The sequence below is a fragment of the Manduca sexta genome, chromosome 20 (assembly GCF_014839805.1).
Source record: "Manduca sexta isolate Smith_Timp_Sample1 chromosome 20, JHU_Msex_v1.0, whole genome shotgun sequence".
Classification (NCBI taxonomy): domain Eukaryota; kingdom Metazoa; phylum Arthropoda; class Insecta; order Lepidoptera; family Sphingidae; genus Manduca; species Manduca sexta.
This window is the reverse complement of record NC_051134.1, coordinates 14,626,500-14,646,029: the sequence shown is the minus strand read 5'-3', so window position 1 is coordinate 14,646,029 and position 19,530 is coordinate 14,626,500. Positions and strand designations below refer to the sequence as shown.

Sequence of the window (19,530 nt, the reverse complement as noted above, 5' to 3'; positions counted from 1 at the left end):
AAATGGGCAAATTCACGGTGTTTATCACCAATTGATGTCATGAGTTTAAAAACGCTAGGGTAGTAATCAGAAAGTCGGTTTCGGAAGGCAATAATATTGAAACTGGGTTTCTTTGTTAGTCGTGTTACCTTTTACTCGTGTGGCATTTCAACTTCTTTTTAAATTGTATGTTTACACAAATCGATGTTATAGTATGTGTTTTGAAAAATAATAATAGATGAACAGGTTCGATTACCATAACAGGACAAATATTTGCATGATACATCAATATTTTCCTCGGATCTGGGAGTTGTGGGACTGAATAATGTATATCACTTCGACTTTTTCTGCGTCATTTGATCTACATTTTGTCAAGAACAATTTTAATAACGTTAGACTATATCATTATAAAGTAAAAAGTGGAATTGTTATGAATTTTCATATTACAATCAAAACTTTAAAGCACTCCACTCAAAATTACACATTGGCGCTCAGATATTATTGCCTTTCAAGCCTCGACTTGTCATTATTAATCCACGAGACGAAATACATAAGTGTTATAATATTACAGTATGCCAGGAAAATATATTAATATTATCAAAAAAAAAGTTAATAACAAAACAAAGTTAAAATGAATACTAATTCGATCCAACATAATGGCGCAATATAATAATCTCGAAGGTTAATTAGAAAACAAAACAACATATAATGAGTAATTACCAAAGAGTTCCGTTAGCCACTTCACTGTACCACGACGTGGGAGGAATGCGGAGAAAACGGCTTCGCAAAAAACACTCCCACGTTATGGACAGGGTTACTGTTAGTGCGATGAAGCTGGTTCTCATCCCTGCGTTAACTCGTATATAATTTCTTTCCAAGACTCCCTAAGATCTGCTTTAACGAGGTCTTAATGCTGTCAGAGCTGTGGTAGATATTTACTGTTGCCCAGGGGTTATTCGCATAGAACATTTTGAGATATCAACGTATTAAAGATAGTAATAAATCATAAGTGAGAAGATAATATTGCATTATACGTATTTAATAATAAGAACATTCTATTTTTTACTGAAAATAAAAATATATATTTTTTCACTACAATTATGCTTATATAATATTTTCGAAACACTATTCAACTTTAATATTTCACACGTTATACTAAACATAAATATTAAATCACGAATTTTTACAATTTCCAGCCTAGTAAACACTTGTATTGCGAAATTGGCATGTACGTATTTACTTATACGTCACGTATATATTATACAGAACATCTTCAGAACATAATGACGTTGCAAAACAATGAGAGTTCACTGCACGGCTTTTAGTTGCGCGACATATCATTTGGGAGGAACCCAACCGGAACACCGCATTTCGTTTTCTGATCCTTTCAGACGACGGAACACCTTTATAATCGACGGAAATGTACTCTTACCTCAAACTTTTTAAGTACCAAGCATTTTAAAATAATAACGTAATTTGTAACCCGACTTCATATTCATGTACAGTATGTTGCTGTATTGTTCTTGCATACATAATAAAGGATGGTAGTGTAGACGAAAATTACCTTTATACATTATTGTTAATAGACAAATGTGTAGAATAATGCATTGTTTGTAGAACTGAGTACCGTACATGTTCAGGGAACAAACTCTAATAAAAATAAACAACATAAGTTGTCACTTGATCCAACTGTACCTTACACGTGTTAAAATATATCACAAATAAAAACCGTCAAAATGTTTCTCTCAAACTGACCGGAAAGCGAGACGTGCGTGAGGACAAAAAACATGAAGTAACTTTCGACTATTTTCGGCATTGGATGTTACGAAACGGTTTGCGAAAGCGATTGTTGCGCCACCCGGTCGAGCCGCGTTGATTTTTGACAGCTCCTCGCTTCTCGCCGTATCAATGACGACGGCCAAAATGATCGTTTGTGTCGGCGATTGTCGTACAGTTAGCGAGAGGCAAAGGTTACTCACACAAAGCAAAGATTACCACATTTGTTTAAATATTTACCGAGACACTCCGCATATATGGGCCGGTGTCTTTCTCCCGGCTTGCATTCACGGGCAGTAATGTTAAGCAGCCGCAAAGTGTAAGCTAACTGGAACGTCGGACAGGTAAGCAAGTAACTACTCCGCATAAACCAGATAGAGATGACGGTAAGCTACAGGCTGCGGGGAACTGGTTCAGACGGGCGCGGGGCGGAGGCCGGGGGCTGCGGGCCCCAGACGAGGGACGTCATTGACCTGCGCCGCTGCCCCCGCCGCCCCTGGCGCGACAACCGCGCAAACCGTAACTTCATTGTATTGTACGGCAAATCAAATTTAGTGTAGCGGGCATTTACAACGCCGTGATCAACTTAAAGAATAATTAAAAATGTTAAGAAAATTATCTTTGATACATATTAAGTATGTACTATTTAGTATTAGCATCGTTGACCTTGGGTACAGGGCTCAGCAGTGACTCCAGAAACTATTAGGCCTAAGCGGAGAGTCCCTTAACTACATCTAGTAAAAACAATCGTCCTCTAAAAATTCTACAAATATAAACGTTTGGCATTATTTTTAATACCACTATACACATCTATAATCATAACACAGCAGAACACATGACTATTATCTGAAGATATTAAGGCTAGACGAGCGCAGAATAAAAGCAATTCCACACAATAAAAATGCCATCTAATAACGGAAAGACCGACGTAAATTAAAGCAAATTGGAATAAACAGAGCAAGAAAATTCCCGGATGCAATATCCCACGAATGAAACACTTATTGAATTGTAAATGTCCCCTCGTATTTTAGGGTTGTTACGTGATATCGGCTATATTGAAAGGGATGAAGCAAAATTAAAGTGAGATGGTCAGGTCTTAATGTGAGCAGCATTATCGCTATTGTAAACAAGTGTTATCGCGGCACAATTAAGATACACAACCAGTATTTTTTATTTATATTACGATTATTTATCAACACGTATTGTTGCGAAGCAAATTATATCTGTTTTGTAAGAATAAACGTTCGTTGTTGAGTCTATTTTAAATAAATATTTGAATAATTACTTAACTTTAGGAATTTGACTTACAAAAATAAAATTGTAAAGGTAAGCATGTGCCTTACATGCTTACATTTGCATTTAATTACATTGGTTAAATTTAATAATATATCAATTTTAACAATTGACGTAGATATTTCGTAAAACGGTTTCCGATTAATCATACCTATAAGCTACTAATTGACGCTGACTAGACTAGGTATTTACAACCAGATTTATTGGGAATTACTTCCACAGTTACGCAGAAGGTGTAATAATATAATCTCTTTTTATTCGATTGTTTTGTTTAAAAAATATATAAAAATTGTAAAACGTCACCGCTGTTACTATAACTAAATAAAACAAAAACCAGACGTCCAAACAAAGAGCACAAAGCAACATAGTTGAAACAAAAAGTTTTCCGAAGGTCTCCGACTTTAGGCAAGTATTTCGGGCAGTGGGTGTAGTCAGGTTATATAGAGTAGGGGGTCATTAGTTGGTGTTGAGAGAAGAATTAGTACGATATATAGGTTAATAATGACAATGTCGCAGGCTTTGTGCTTGAAATTTTGCAAGATCGAGTGGTTTTAGGTTTTTAATTACATAATAAGAGAATGAATCTGTTATCTTTCGTCCGACAAAGTGTTTGCGATTGATAAAAGCTTATCACTTATCAATGCTACTAGACCATTTTGGATTAAGTTTTTACAATATCGCGTTCTATGTTTGTCTTATCGACAGACAAAGAAGAGAATAATAAATATTTGCAAATTTTAAATAAAAAGGGGGACAAGTGCCCCAGTCTGACCCCTGAATGGGGTCATGTTTCGGTCCGTCAAGTTCACCTATTAGGTCAAGTTTGTTTAACATACGAATGCCACCGAAGGGCGTTTTTAACATTCTTCATAAAAGCCCTTTCACCGACCCTTGATACGTTTTGTATGGTTTTGCTGGAAATGCCAAGGCAATAATAATTAATGCACGGTTATTAAAATAATTTTCAACGGTGCCGCCGTCTTTTGAATTTGTGGTAGCTGTACACTTCAATGTATTTTCTTATTATCACTATTATCTTTTTCTGTTTGTATTTTTATTTTACTGAATCTTTTGAGAGTAAGGAAACCACAAAATCCAATATTGATTTTTAAAGCATACATGAACACTGAAATAAATGGAGCTAGTTTTAACTAAGTTATTGTACATTTTGAAAAGTTTAATACCAGTAATATCATCTCTGTTTCGCGACGTTTTTTACACATAACTTAGATAGCAAAAATAAGGCTGCACAATAAACTAAAGAAATAAATTGCTTCGTAACTAACCGATATAGATGAATGTTTTTCTGCAAGATTTTTATAACATTAAAACTAGTATGAACATTTGTTATACCCAATAAGGGTTCATCAACGGTAAATGGGTACGACACACGCAAGTTTTTATATAAGTTTGTAATAAAAACTATAAATAAGGGATGAATATAGAAAAACTGCACGGTCTAATGGCGGAGTGTTAGTAACTAGCAGGTGTGTGAAGTCCTGAGTAACAACATCTCGATCGACCCTACGATAGATATGGAATTATCGCTTTCTATCGAAGTTCTGCGAACCGCAAGGTGTTTTCTCTGCAAGCAGTAATAAACAAATCCACGTTAAATGTATGTATAAATTTTACTAACATGCGTAACTCTAGTACGTGCAATGCTATTGCGAGCATTTAACACATTTTACGCTTTCACTGCTGGCATTTCGATTATGGCTCTAATTAATCTGTCAATGAAATGTCATGGTGCAAGCCAAATTATCGATTGTATTTAAATTTTACCCACGTGAAATTTTAAATACGACTCTGGACTTTAAATATTTTATTTTAAATATGTCACGTATTTACTTAACATATTAAATAACGTTACCGACCTGTTTGGCTGATCAAGACTACCTACAAAATAAATAATACATTATATGATAATTATTTTTCGAATATATCCGCGTGTGTACAATATTTACAAAACAAAAATAAATCAAGGTGACTAGATGTCACTGGCACTAAACCGTAGGCGTAGGTTTCTGTAGAAAAAGAAAAAAACTCGTGTGAGACCGTCATCAACAAAAATAAATCTTCTAGTTAACTGTAACCGAATGTGAGCCGTTTTTTTAAAGCGAGACGACCGTGAACATAAATATGTCTATCGCAAACTTTTCTCGCCCCGTTACGACTATTTTACGACACAGACTTTAATACTGTGTAAACGGATCGACTTGCGCTGCGTAACACTCAAAACACCGGCCTTTGACCTTTTATGAATGAACGCGTCTGTACTAAAAAACATTTAATTTACTTTCGCAACAAAAACTCGACTTTACCGACTTACTATTAATATGGGCATCGAAGAGAATTACTTCTGCACGGACTGTTGGAAACAATAGATGGTTAATGGCAAGAAATATATTAGCATTGTAAATAGAGTAAAATCGTTTGGTGTTGAAAGAACTTGTCCCGTATAAGTTATAACTAATGTGTATTTGTGATAACTAACTAGTAATACTGCTGAGTCGTGTCTGAAGAACTTTTTACAGTGTGGGTATATATTAAGGCGCCGCATAAACGCTGTCAACTCATTGCTAAGAAACTTACACCAATATAAAAGATCAGTTGCTTAATCATCTTTGGCGATCAGCATTTCTCGTCAACAAGTTAACAGCGCGCCTAAATATCCTAGATGAAATGGAATGATGTTACAGAAAATGTGGTTGAACGCCCCAAGCGCTGAACTAGGATGAAGATTAAAGCAACAACGCGAACTACATTCATCCATCCAGATATCTATTTCGCTTCGTGATAGAAAACTACAGTATACTAAAGATGGCTCTTTAATTTCGTTCCAGCAACGACATAAAGGAAACAGCAAACAATGATTGTCAATTACGTGGCTATGGACTCTATGTCAAAGCATTAAAATATGTAGATAAACATTTTATTTGACCATGCCTGAAGTTGGTAACTATCTTAAATAAATAATATTTAATCTGTTAACTTAATAATGTTTAATATTTTACATTGGCAGTCTGTATGCCGTAATACCTATTGAATTATTTTCAAATTAACTTGTTCAACTTGTAATTATTTTAAATACTTAGTACAATAAAAGTTTACAATACTAGTAACATATTTGAATTTGGTCTTTGTTAGGGTTTTACAGGGTATAGGAACTCTTTCTTGTCCGTATAACTGTCAAGAGCGCGTAGAGGTATCAAGTTGAAATGTATATTAACCTATACATTTTTTTATTTTCTCTATTTTGTGCGAATGAAGTCGCAAGCAACAGCTACTAATTGTAAATAATTAAAATATATTTACTTAACCAGATAAAACATCACGTACACATGTGCACAGTAATGCTTCTGGACGGCCATTTTCGTACCGTCATGTACACAAACTGATATTTGTCGACCTAAATCTTCCTCATACACAAAAAATGTTTGCAAAGATATCTAGCATTAAAACTTTAACGTGGCTTACGTAGTAATTATTATTTAAAACCCCTGTCCTCATAAATAACTCAACAAAATAAAAGTTCTATTGTGAATTTCGTAATAGCATATGACGCGGAATTTTTTTATCGTTCTAATGCCACATTATCGTAATTTATAATTTAGCATAATCAACCGGTAAAAGTATAGAAGTTAATAAGTGGTACTGAGTAGGTACATTCCCAGACTAGATTAACCTTATATATTTAATTTTTTTCTAAATATAGCTTCTGGAAACGAAAAACAATACGTACTAATTCACGAGTTACTTTAAGAAAAAAAAAAATATTGTAGAAAGGAAAACTTATGTCACAAGCAAAATGTGAGATTGCAATTAAAATAATATAAAATGATTTGTATGGAATTCATAAGATTTTAATATAAAATTAAGTACATAATATATTTTTTACGCTTCCCGTTTTTGTCGCGCGTATGGTTCTAGTTAATTTTAATATTTATCCCCGTACAGGCCAAAACTTTGTGAAAAAATCTGGATAGTTTATAGCAAGTCGTGTTTGACTTTAACAATTTTAAAATCACTCACAGGCACGACTTGTTTAAACACGATCATAAAACTTGAAACGTCATGTATCACGTTTCCTCAAACTCACTCTCGCGTAAAGCCGTTCTTAAAGATTAGTTTTCTTCACATTTCAGAGATAAAGGTTGGTATATTTACTCAAAGATAAAATAGAGATGGACGGATATTGCAGGCAAATATTTGAAACAAATCGATAGTGCCAGCAGTCTCATTTCATTATAGTGAGCCGGCGCTGGCCGCACAGTATAGCTTTGACAGATAGGTGGTAATTCACTCAGCGCCATGCTCTGCACTGGAAATGCTTTTGTGTGTACGCATAAAAGGATTTTCGAAATCCGAAATCCCCTGCGCCATTATCAAACAAATTTATTCCGACAGGTATCAACAAAATAAGGAGAAACTACTCACATAATGTACTATTTCGAACAAAATTTATAATGTTGAAAAATTAATAAAAAAAAATCGTATGGATAATAGTAATACATAAATAAAATAAAAACATTGAAAGTGTTAGCTGCCAACTGTACATTTAAGGCTTTGAAGGTTATCGAACCGAGTTTCATCAAATGAATAAGGAATTTAAAGAAATATTTATTATGTATGTACTCAGATGTAAACAAGGTTAACAGACAAGTCCGGAACTTTTTGGAGGAAAATTATTATTAGACAAGAAACAGGTAGGTGAGCATGTGAGATGAACAATGAATTCACAAGTATTACTTCAATTTTCTAGTCTTAGAATATTCGAAACAATGTATTAAATTCCATAATCTCAGAATTTTTATGTAAAGATTTTTCTACGAATTATTGTAAAACTAATACAATGAATCGCTACTCTGTTATATAAATGTAACATGAAGTAATAATATACTTTTTCAGAAATTTACATGCTAACCTCCTATGAGAACTTCAGCAAAATTTCACGATACCATAGATTTTCATAACAACTAAAAGTAGAAATCCCTTATAAATCTCAATTTAACAATCATGTGTGACTAAAATTAAACCGCTTCTAAATATACTACGATCTCAGAACCAGTTACTGTTCCGCAGAACAATAATTTTTCACGTAACCTTAAAAAACGAAATATCTCAACGGACTTCTTCCGACTATTTGTTTACAACAGCCCTCCAGATCACGGGGCGGATTGGGTCATATTCAAGGCATGGTTTATTTCAATGTCATATTTGTGAACGCTTGTAATTTGGTAAATATTTGTTACATACACTTTGATATTTATGTTATTAGTCTGTAAGTTTTCCTTGAGTTGAAAAGTGAAGTTGAAAGTGAGTTGGAAAGCGGCGATAGCCTAGTTGGTTGTGGAACGGACTGCGAGACGAATGTCCGCAGGTTCAAATCCCAAGGGCACACACCTCTGACTTTACTAAAAAAAAAAAAAATGTGTGTATTCTTTGCGAATTATCACTTGCTTTAACGGTGAAGGAAAACATCGTGAGGAAACCTGCATACCTGGGAAATTCTCTATCAGGAATTTCCGAGGGTGTGTGAAGTCTACCAACTCGCCCTAGGCCAGCGTGGTGGACTAAGGCCTAATCCCTCTCAGTAGTAGAGGAGGCCCGTGCCCAACAATGGGACAGTATATAATACAGGGCTGATATTATTATTTATTATTAAGTTTTCCTTAAATAATAAAATAAAAAAAATGCGTAAGTAAAAAAATCAGATAAAAAAACATTTTAGGAAAACAAATTAAGGTGCAATTTGGAGTAGACTTTGGTCCCTCCGCTACTGATGTCTGGCAAATTGTTTGGCGTACGAATCGTTTGTAACTCACGTTTTCGGCGTGGCTTGATGAATTCTCTCCTTATACAGCGAAATGCCTGCAACAAAACACGATGTCGTAAAGAGATATACTGAGTTTGTCAAGTTCATGAAACTCATAACTTTGGTGACCTACAATTATGCTGTGGACGCAAACTGAACGAAAATGTTGCGAGTACTACATATTTTTTAAAGTTAAACATGTAATTTATTCTTAATTGTACATAATTACAGAATTACTTTAGAGCATAAACAAAGTAGTGTGACGTAAAATGAGAATTTATTAACATTTATAAAAGTAATATTAGAAGAGTAAATTTCATTTATTTGAATGGATTTTAGAAAATTTTAAAAAGGTAGATTAATCCCTTAAGGACCGCAACAAAAAAGTCATTAGATGAAACGCAATAATCACATTTCGAAATTTATATTCGTCATTTTAAAAGGTTTAAGTGATAAAAATTATATTCGATGAATATGTTTTGTGAAAGGCATTTATTCTTAAAGACGTCAACAACCAACCTTTTTGACCCTTTGCGTCATTCACAACGTCAATTTGCAAATGCCCTAGAGATAGTTCTGTCGGCAATAAACAAATAAGACGTTCACTAATTGGAACTTTTCTTGCCGTAATTTGTTTGCCTCGTAACGTAAAACTTAAATGCGAGTAATTTAAAAGGCCAACGGTAAGTACTAGATAGCACTTAGTAGTAGACGTAATAATTTCATAATTAGCATGAGCTGCTTTAAGTATTGTTTATTACATCAAGGATTTATAAAAGAAACGTCAGAGAATCTATGCTACGTTTTAATAATAAGTCTGATAATGTAAGGGTCACACAGATCGTAAACGAACAACTCAAAATGTCGAATGTTATAAATAATACTAACACCCACAAATATTTGTGGGTGTTAGTATTATTTTCGTAAGTTTGTGTTGGATAAATCAGCTTCAATATCTAAAATGATAATAATAACAGCCATGTATTATGACTGTCCCACTGCTGGGCACGGGCCTCCTCTGTGTGCCTTTGGGTTTTTAACTACGGATATTCGTCTCGAATGTCAGTTCCATAACCAACTAGGCTATAGCCGCTTTTCGCTTCAATATCTAATAGCAAAAAAGCTTGATTTAACTATTACTGCCTTCCTATGTTTGTATTTCCTTAGAAAATCGGGATAACTGCGTATTTAGTTAACATTCCGGTCGCGACTAGTCCTTACAAATTTAATAGTGCGAGTAAATCGTATCGACAATACACAAATACGATACGTTTTAAAAGATTACATTCCAAACGAATCACATCCGTTCCAATAAAATTGTATGAACCTTCCATTGTCAAAAATATATTTCTACTGCAGTTTAGAATATGGAATAGCACGTTTAAAATATTCAAACAGGTAAAAGCGGCATATCTGTGCGATGTCTATCCATGTAGAGCGGCATAACGGGCGAGCAGTGCGATCCGTTCAAATTCCACCAGCGTATACTGATCGGTTACTGGAAACTTGGGCTTTAGTGCATACCGCGCACTAACGGTAAAGGGAAATGATGAGAAGACATACGAATATGAATTCATAGTGTTGTCAAACGAATGACTTACAGGAATTTAAGACAAGCATTCATGATAGACGACTTCTTTGTGAAACAAACTAAAATCAAATTTTATTAATGTACTAAACTAGGATCGTTTTAACTTAACGTGTTCCCCAAAATATGAGAGCAAGTATATTGGTTTATATTCCCTAAACTGTTCGGTCCCGCTATATAACACGTGTTTTGCGTGTTACCGAATACGGGCTGACACGCGAATCTCTCACAAAAATCCTAATGAATTCCTGACGGTGTCACGCCACGGCACGAAGCTGCAATAGTCAATGCGAATGGCAATCATGTAAAGAATGTTGGTGCCAAAAACTTATTAATATTGACATATGTATATGAACAATGTACCTTCTAACAGGTTGGGTAACGTTTAGTAATGGAGTTCTTATGGTTGATAATGATAATAATGGTATTGCTGCGTAAAATATTACATTAGCACCAAACCTTATCCCCTTTTAGGGGTAGGCATACCTATGATATTTCATAGCCACAATTCACAAGCCAACTTAGGTCCCAAGTAATAGAGAGCAAGGGTTAGATACCTACCACATATCTACGTTACAAACTAGAAATTTCAGAAATAATCTGTGAGTCTCTATATACGCAAACTAAGTCTATCAAATAACATATTCAACGGATTCAAAAACTATTGGTATTAGAGCAGAACTTCACAGACGGGAGCAATAACACGGAGTGCGGACCGACGGAGGTAATTTCAATGAGATTAGTTCGGCAAACGTGTCCTTGTCTGCCACGGCCATTTAACCGCGTATTTACTGAGCCGACACCTAATGTGACCTATTCAATTATAAATATTCCAATCGGACTTTATACATTAACAAGTTATTTATTAGACAAATCTCACAAAATTATGTATTCATTATCATATTTAAGTGTTTTGTTGTATCTTCACTGTAAGCTTATATTTGATTTTAAATAAATGAAAAAATGTTATGTGTTAAGTACTAGATTTTACTTCTGAAGAATGAAAGTTGAAATTGTATTTAATTATTTATATGTCATGATAAATAGAGAAGATAGAGTTTATTTTATAGACTAATGGATTCTTGCTATATCTTATTTTCTTTTGTTGTCCAGTCGTTTATTTAATACATAACATTTTATTAAACCACTGTGTTGGAGTGAAACAGAATCCCTCAGCCGCCTTTCCAGATGCAAGACTCCTCTTAGATGACTGGTTTAAATCAGACACCGTGCTGTTACCTTTTAGCTAATTGGACAAACCAAAAGCAACTAAATCCTAAACCTCGGAGTCATTCGAATGCTACCTCTTCAGTAAAACCATACGTTCAAATTAAATTTGCCAAGTATTCTGTTGCGGCACAGGATCTATTAAAATAAGACACGCTTCAGGCATAGTTTGAAATATCTACTGATATGTGTTGAAGATTGTAACCTTTGTTGTGACTATATTATTTTTTATGCGTTGTATTTTTATAAGTATTTGTGTGCTGTTGTTTTGTTTGCCTAGTTACTATTTAGTACGAAATAAATACTCGTGTCAATAACACATCTTTTTGCTCAACTTTATTAATAACTAAGAACATATATATCTCTTACAATAATATGCAACGATATAAATGTAAGTTAACATGGACAAATTGATACAGTGTTTTTTATCTTAAAGTGCATTACCGTCTATGAAAAAGAGACTTGACAAGCGGCTCCGGCGTCAGTACAATCACTGAGAATATTAAGAATAAAAAAAAATTCCTCCCCTTCGCAATACTAATTAATTTTATTAAAGATCGCCAGACACACTATTTCACACGGGGCGTTTTCATTGGCCATTATGATAACTTAACATTTGTGGCCCAATTGGCCGTTTGCTCGACTTTATTTTAAAAAGAAAATGTTCTTAGTTTCTTCACATTTTAATTATAGATGAATATTTATTTTATTTGCTTATTTATGAACAAACAAAATACATTTATCTATAGCTTGTCTGCGATCAACTAAATGAGGAAACGAATATAAAACATATACGACCTTAAATAAAATATAAGTAGCACGATAACCTTGACGTGCTAGCTTAAATTCTTTGTTAATCGCTGTAGGCCAGGGATTTTCAATCGTTACAGCGCTTCCCCTATTTATTTATTTAGAAATTAAAAGGCTCATCCTCGGATTCCTTATGTTTAAAAAAAACGTTTTAAAGTTCTTTACTTGAAAACATTGATTTACGATAAAATTATTGCTTTTAGTAGTAAGAAATGCTACCTAATTATAATTAGTCACCCAGTTATCTATCGTCCGATAAGATGGCGAGTGTTCATCAATTGAATAAATTTATATGAATGTGTTATCTGCTTTTGTTTAATTGTGTAAAGGATTCATGACCACCCTAGAATCTCGCTATACCGAGATACAAAAAGTCATACAAATTACTTTGGAAAGAATACACAAAAAAGAGTTAAGCTGTTGACATTTATTTGCGTCATGAATGAACCATCTTGATTGGGATAGTACGTAAAACTTTCGTAAGTGCCGTCGCTTATTACCTTACGTGTGGCGAATGTTAGACCCGTATTTTTAGGCAGACATGTCATTTATAAAATTATTATTTTAATTAACCTGTGGTTGACCGTTTTTGTAATTGTCTAAAAAATAACTTGCGAGATTCCCATGTTTAAATAGATTTGCCAGATATTTTTCGAATTTCGTGGTAAAAGAAAAAAAACATTTGTTTATAAATTCCATCCGTATCGGCTTTTACATATTTTATCATTGAATTCAAGGAATTTCACAACAAGCCAGGCCCGACAAACGACACTATTTTAGTTCCATTAATCTTTTTTGCCTAATAAAAATAATCTAACCAAGATTTTATTCGACTTTACAGTCTTCTCTATTTTTTGGTTTCTCTCACGTATTTGTACGTATAGGCTATTGTGTCGATGTAGTACATTCTAATAAAAGTACATAGCTGAATACCTATATCTGATAATAAAAAAAAATATTAAGGTACTTTTTTCATTTTATAAAAAGCAACTTTGAAACTTTTATCACGTTCAGTCACAGTGCAAATTCTGTGAAATCACAGACATTGTCGGATTGTGATTGAATCTCACTCGACTCTACTTTTAGAGACATCTAGTGAGGATAATATATTATCTGTCACCATTGAAGTAGACTTCAATGGTGACAGATAATAATGACGTCTACGTACGCGTACTTCTGTTATACAAGTACGCGTACGTAGACGTCAGTGTCTATCCTAATTTAAATAAAATTTTATGGTTTCGAAAGTAATGAACATGAACAATCGAATCTATCTAGATCCGTCACAGGTAAGGCAGGAAGTAGCCACTTTGAACAAATAGTACTAAATTATCAGTTATAATTATTTATATTTTTCAATAAATCCATAGGAGATAATGTGTGTGACGTCACACAAAGACGTAACAATAGACGTGCCAAATGCCAATAGCTCAATGAGGTGCGCACACTCACGACATGGCCGACGACAAGATGGCGGACCGGACGGTGAAAGTGGACAGTGGCCGATGGCCACAGCGCTCGGTAAATCAAAACCTGTTCTAACTGTATTACCTATATGTAATCGATATTAATATGTTACTAATTGCAATGGTCATTATACTCGTATTCCAAGTTATCGCAACGTCGTCAGCGTATTATTACGGAGTCTTGATGTTTATTTAATATTGTCACTATTAATATGAAAATATACCGTATATACTTTTGATTGCAAAATATCAAAAGTAAAGAACATAATTTTGCAAACCCTTAAAAAAGTTTCAAGTCAGTCATATATTTGCGTAAGTACACAATCAGCATATATTCATACTGTCAACGGGCATTACAATAAAAATCGAAATTCAAATCGGTGACCCTGATCGAAGATCGCGCGCGTGTGATTTCGCAACATGCACTCGCCCATCAGGAAGTTGCAACGAGTTTTCAACCGTACAACCAGCGTACACGTTCATAATCACGCCAGCCATGCTCGAAATTCACTTCCGCATGTGTTATGTCACGATACAGTAACTAACAAACAGCTAAAACACATATGCACTACATAAATATTAACATTCCAAAGTGTCATTGATGGTAACGTGTTCTAGTGGGCACAGGACTTGTTTAGTGTCAAGATTATTTTTAGACGCGCAAGTATCTACCTATGTATCGACATCGAAAACAAATTTTAAATTCACGTATTTATGTTGATCGAATTAAAGGTCATCCAACATATTTAATACGAAATTTGAAATAAGCTTTCCTCGTTAATATCAACGCAGAAGTCGCTCTACAGTTCATACTTAATACCTCTTGCTACTACATGTTTGCTTATGACGCGTTGTGTAACTTACATAAGAGAATTACAAGAGAATGCACTTCCTTTTTAATGGCTCCGCATATCAAATTATATCTTCAAAGAGCTGCTAACTATTATTGACGGAGAAGCGTAATAAAAGCTCTTAAAATTATCAAGGCAGTAACACAATTTCCGGACTACGAACTGATATTGCAAACCAGTAAAACTCAACGGTTACCTTGACACAAACAAGCATATTAATTGAGTTAGGTCGCTGATGGAGGCAGAGAAAGGCAAAATTTGTTATCAAAATGTATGCAGCGCGACGTCAAAAGAGCATGGCTAAACGAATTTCATTACTCGATTCAGTCTGTGTAGTCAATTTGCGCGTAGGTCTGGCGTCACGCCAACTCGAGAGGTGGCTTTTGTTTACAACCACTATTAATGCAGGCTTTTATTGACTCTGAACAGGAAGTAACTCACGCTTTTGGTGCTTGTTCAAAGGTTAAGGAACTTGAATGCGTTTATTTCCTTGAATCTTTAGGTTTTTAAATTACTTGGGTTTTTGCTTTTGTAGTCGGAATGGGTAAGATTCGTAATCTATAAAGCGGAATGCACGAAACAAACCTATATAGATTCCTATATAGCTTAAAAGTAATATGTGTTGTGCTGTTAAATATGACCCCGTTTGTAATTTTTTATAGTATTGAAATCGCCTGCAGTATATCCTCGCAGCTATATCTATCTTTTTACGATAGTTAATTGTTATACCAAATTTAATTAAGGTTAATTGTATCCAAGGTGTTTTCTTAATTAATTATTATGACCGTGGTTTCTCAACGAATACATTTTTATAACACGTTTTATATTGTGAATAAGCGGAGTACTACTCACACAGGTGTAAACTGTAAATATATTATGTTCAATGCTAGCTTAGTGGTACATTGACAGGTATGAGTTCATAATTCCGTCATAGTTTCTCTATTAAACTCCATGAAAACCCATAATACGAAAAGAATAAGGTGCGTCACATTCCGCGGATAAAAGAAAATAATCTAAAATCGGAGCGGAATTTTTTAGTCCCCCATGGCTTATTTAAAAAAAACATATAGATCAGCATGTCCTCACATCGATATCACATATATTTACAGCGATAGCAATTATCTATTCTTTACGATCACTGGTTGATTATGTCGCCGAATCTAGACTATAATATACTGAATTACTCGGTCCGTAATGCTAAAATCCTCGAGGATAGTGAATTACCAGATATAAATCAAGAACATTGTCGCTCATCGCAATGAATTATTATGAATCATGGTCTTGTTGTAAGGCAATCTTGGTCAATTACTGTAACCTTGCCGTTTATTCGTGAGGATGTGACGTCACCCGCCCGATAACGTATTGTCTGCTTCCTTTTATAATATGTATAATATTGAGTCTCACAATTAGAACTAAAGCTACAGATAAAGTCAATTTTATGTTGAAATTTCGAGCTTGGTGGCTGATAATTATTGGAACTTCAAGGTTAAAACCTTTTTGTGTAGTTAATTATTTGCTTGAACTAACAACTTTGTCTATTCAGTACCTACTGACGAAACGTCTATCGGCCAAGATAGTACCAATATTTTGTACAAGGAAGTCTGCGTGCTCCTTGCCCTATCACGCAGAATCGATTAACAATTTAACATTTAATTTGTTGTTGTTCAATAGAGTCTTATACCCCGACACGTCGTAATACTATTTCGAAATAAACTAAAAGAAAACCCATAAAATTAAAGAGACTGAAGCTTTATTCAAATATCGTTTATTAATGATTTCATTTTAAATTAAAAACACGAAAGTTAAAGAGAAAAGCAATAATCGTCTTCGAATTTTTACACACGAAGCGAAATTCCTCGAAGTTTATTATTTTCCGAAAATCTTATGAAGGTAACTCATAAAATCCGACGGAGAATCGTCGGATAGCATAACATCTATAAAAATACGCCGATAACCCATCGACCTTTCATCGTACAGGACGATAAGTGCGTGGACATCGAGACAAAGTCGAGGTCGTTAACCCCGGCCTATCAGCTGTCGACATCAGCCCAACTGCGGGAAATTATCTATCACGCTATATTTCGGTCGTTCACTGCTCCTTCAAGGAGCATAAATTAGACGCGGCCCTATAATAATTTAACTTCAAATCGAACATATACACACATATATGTATGTAGCATTATTTGCAAACAATTCTTTTTTTCCAGAAATGCGTTTATAGTTAATAAAGAAATATTAAATGCAAACGTAAAACTGCAAGCGTGAATCACAAAGCTTCCGGCTCAAACGTTATTCTCGGTGTTTGACCTGTTTATTTGGGTGGTTTCTTTGAAATCTTACGATTAATCAACAGCATACCATCGTCGGCAAGACGTGTTCCAATATTTTCACATTCACGAATATTGGATCCGAGTAATAAATCAAGCCTTGGTTCATTTATCATGTCCGATTTAGTTTGTTTTCTTTCTGTTATCTGGGTGGCCTATTTGGTATGTTTCGTCCTTCGCTGGGTGTCAGTGCGCAGTGTGCCAGCGCATGTTTTCAGGTACAACGCGCGAATATCGCGACCTACTTTGTTGGCAACGTTGCCGCTCCGTACGCATTTGCCATCTCACTAAAAATAAACGCAATATTTAGAAAGAACTGTTAACAGCAATATGATATTTTCATACAGGTTGAAATCTTTACTTTGAAATCTTTGTATCGATTGTTACTGCATAATGTGACGATGCAGTTGCTGCCTTATTCGGCATAAACTTCAACAACGGAGGACACGGTGACCCGCTTAAACCACACACTCGCACTTCTCGTAAGTGATTTTCACTTTCAATTTCAATTTTATTATAATATAAGTAATATTAAACAATCAACGTTTAATTTTCATGACACTTAACCAATTTATATAAATATTCTATTTAATTTAATCACAGTTGGATAATCCCAGATCTAGTTTCTAGGTGAGCAAACGCACTAATAATACGCTATATTAATCCTTTAGTTGTTATCTGCTTTAATTTGTGCCTGATTTTCTATGTTTGACAAATACTAAGCTTTATTCACTAAAATATGATAAATTAAATAAATATACAATAAGTATCGCTTTTTACAGCCTAGTCTCTTTTAAAAACAAAGGAATTACCTTCAGCATTTAAGTAGAGCACGATGTCATATCCGAATGAATAGCTAGCTATCGAGCGCATTATATTAATTTGTTAATAAGTAGAATATTTCTCTTAGTTATCCTATTTAGAAAGTGATACGGACACGTTTTATACATTCGCTTATTCAGTATAGCAGCCGTCACTCAAACTTTCTATGTTAGGCTGTTGGCGCATAAAAAATACAATACAAGCCACGTCTACAACAGATGGTAACACGTGAGTAAAGTTATGTGATGTGCTCAAGCAAATGGCCAATAGATCGGACAGAATCGTAGGAGCTCGAACGTCTGGTGAGCCAGCGCGCACCGCTGATTTCGAAACTTCTCAAGTGGGCACACTCGCAGCACACGATTTAAAAACCAGTCCCTGTGAGCCTTGAAGCACTTGGACACTTGCCACGCCCATTAGAAGCGCTGGAGAATATTTTATATAAGTTAGTTTGCACAATTCACTTCCTAATTAGAATAAAGATTGATCCCGATTTCCATTGTTTGTTAAATGTTATATTTGCAAATGTACCGAAACCGAGCAATCGACCAAACAAAGGTCAGATGTTCAACTGCCGATGATTGAAGTAGATTAAAGTAGCTCATCGCGACTTCCGCATACGTAACCACCTTTATCAAGATAATGGCATTGAAGCACGCTAACGCGTTAAAGATTTCCTTATTCTTAAACGTTTCGTACAAGTGGACAGCACGCTGGAATTGTTTTCCCATTACCATATCATAACAAGGTTCTAATAGGTGTCCGTGGTTGAATTAGCATTTTGGAGGATTTGTAACGAGAACATCCGAGAGCAGGCATCGACCGCGACGTCGACTAACGGTACCAGTGTTCCGAGCCTTGTTCAGCTCACAGCGGTTCGGCGACGCCGCGATCGACAACTCTAATAATATTTAACACGACTTTTTAAATGTGTAGTTAAAGGCACAACACCGCAATCCGGTTTCTCATTGGCGAACTCTCTCGTCGTAGGAGTCTCGACGTTTACCTCGCGAGAAACGGAGGGACGACGCCAACTCAGGCACGACGACGGTCGACGACGTAGCGCGAACAGTCCCACTTCACTGTCACCGATTCCACACAAATCCAACTGCGTTCACAGTAATCTCACTGCAGTGGACCGAATCCACCGGTGATCATACAAAAGTTCCAGAGTTTTAGGCTAATTCGAAGCGAACACACGAATTGAAAGACGGATAAATTCGCGCATAAAATCAATAGCACTACCGAGCGCATCAGAGGCTCGAGGCAGACTGGCAAGTTAGTAGATATCGTCCCCGGGCGGGCGGAGAGGGGGTGAGGTCTCGTTCGCTCTCGCTAGTATCGCAGTCACGTCCGTGTAGGGGGCACGAAGAAGGCCGACGGAGTACGAAATCGTCCGACGAACACCCGCTAATCCCGCTATCACCGCTACGGATGGTATCACAGGATACCAGAGCGGAGGGGCGTACACGTGCGGCCGACCAAGTCGTTCCACCACACTCCGGTGCATTTTGTACCTGTCTCACTACACAAATACCTCTTGTTAACAGAAACATTCGCTTGCTTTACGCAA

General features: G+C 35.4%; 1 protein-coding gene across 1 annotated transcript in view; it reads right to left on the bottom strand.

The window, feature by feature from the left end:
- Positions 1-19,251, bottom strand: part of LOC115447617 — a 75,039-nt gene extending 55,788 nt beyond the window's left edge. The window contains 1 exon segment of the mRNA XM_030174771.2: positions 18,964-19,251. The gene's annotated coding sequence lies outside the window, so the exon portion shown is untranslated.
- Between the last annotated feature and the right edge of the window lie 279 nt (positions 19,252-19,530).